Genomic DNA, 2,203 nt, shown 5'->3' on the forward strand with positions numbered 1-2,203 from the left:
TCGGGCAAGTAACGTATCGATTGACAAAGGGAATTGTATACGGGATTGATTGAATCCTCGACATCGTGGTTCATCCGATGAGATCATCGTGGAACGTGTGGGAGCCAACATGGGTATCCAGATCCCGCTGTTGGTTATTGACCGGAGAGTCGTCTCAGTCATCTCTGCATGTCTCCCGAACCCGTAGGGTCTACACACTTAAGGTTCGGTGACGCTAGGGTTGTAGAGATATTAGTATGCGGTAACCCGAAAGTTGTTCGGAGTCCCGGATGAGATCCCGGACGTCACGAGGAGTTCCGGAGGTAAAGAATTGTATATAGGAAGTCCAGTTTCGGCCACCGGGAAAGTTTCGGGGGCCACCGGTATTGTACCGGGACCACCGGAAGGGTCCTGGGGGTCCACCGAGTGGGGCCACCTATCCCGGAGGGCCCTATGGGCTGAAGTGGGAGGGGAACCAGCCCCTAGTGGGCTGGTGCGCCCCCCTTGGGCCTCCCCCTGCGCCTAGGGTTGGAAACCCTAGGGGTGGGGGCGTCCCACTTGGCTTGGGGCGGGGGGAGCCACCCCCCTTGGCCGCCGCCCCCCTTGGAGATTGCATCTCCCAAGGCCGGCGCCCCCCCAGGGGCCCTATATATAGTGGGGGGGAGGGAGGGCAGCCGCACCATAGCCCCTAGCGCCTCCCTCTCCCTCCCGTGACACATCTCCCTCCTCCCGTAGCGCTTGGCGAAGCCCTGTCGGAATCCCGCTACTTCCACCACCACGCCGTCGTGCTGCTGGATCTCCATCAACCTCTCCTTTCCCCTTGCTGGATCAAGAAGGAGGAGACGTTGCTGCTCTGTACGTGTGTTGAACGCGGAGGTGCCGTCCGTTCGGCGCTCGGTCATCGGTGATTTGGATCACGACGAGTACAACTCCATCAACCCCGTTCACTTGAACGCTTCCGCTCGCGATCTACAAGGGTATGTAGATGCACTCCTCTCCCTCGTTGCTAGATGACTCCATAGATTTATCTTGGTGATGCGTAGAAAATTTTAAATTTCTGCTACGATCCCCAACAGTGGCATCATGAGCCAGGCCTATGCGTAGTTTCTATGCATGAGTAGAACACAAACTTGTTGTGGGCGTAGATGTTGTCAATTTTTCTTGCCACTACTAGTCTTATCTTGTTTCGGCGGCATTGTGGGATGAAGCGGCCCGGACCGACCTTACACGTACGCTTACGTGAGACAGGTTCCACCGACTGACATGCACTAGTTGCATAAGGTGGCTAGCGGGTGTCTGTCTCTCCCACTTTAGTCGGAACGAATACGCTGAAAAGGGTCCTTATGAAGGGTAAATAGAAATTGGCATATCACGTTGTGGTTTTACGTAGGTAAGAAACGTTCTTGCTAGAAACCTATAGAAGCCACGTAAAAACATGCAACAACAATTAGAGGACGTCTAACTTGTTTTTGCAGCATATGCCTTGTGATGTGAAATGGCCAAAAGGATGTGATGATTGAAATATATGTGATGTATGAGATTGATCATGTTCTTGTAATAGGAATCATGACTTGCATGTCGATGAGTATGACAACCGGCAGGAGCCATAGGAGTTGTCTTTATTTTTTGTATGACCTGCGTGTCATTGAATAACGCCATGTAAATTACTTTACTTTATTGCTAAACACGTTAGCCATAGAAGTAGAAGTAATCGTTGGCGTGACAACTTCATGAAGACACGATGATGGAGATCATGATGATGGAGATCATGGTGTCATGCCGGTGACGAAGATGATCATGGCGCCCCGGAGATGGAGATCAAAGGAGCAAAATGATATTGGCCATATCATGTCACTATTTGATTGCATGTGATGTTTATCATGTTTTACATCTTATTTGCTTAGAACGACGGTAGCTTAAATAAGATGATCCCTCGCAATAATTTCAAGAAATTGTTCCCCCTAACTGTGCACCGTTGCGAAGGTTCGTTTTTTCGAAGCACCACGTGATGATCGGGTGTGATAGATTCTAACGTTAGAATACAACGGGTGTAAGCCAGATTTACACACGCAATACACTTAGGTTGACTTGACGAGCCTAGCATGTACAGACATGGCCTCGGAACACGGAAGACCGAAAGGTCGAGCATGAGTCGTATAGAAGATACGATCAACATGAAGATGTTCACCGATGTTGACTAGTCCGTCTCACGTGATGATCGGAC

This window comes from Triticum aestivum, chromosome 2D (genome assembly GCF_018294505.1).
Source record: "Triticum aestivum cultivar Chinese Spring chromosome 2D, IWGSC CS RefSeq v2.1, whole genome shotgun sequence".
Classification (NCBI taxonomy): Eukaryota; Viridiplantae; Streptophyta; class Magnoliopsida; order Poales; family Poaceae; genus Triticum; species Triticum aestivum.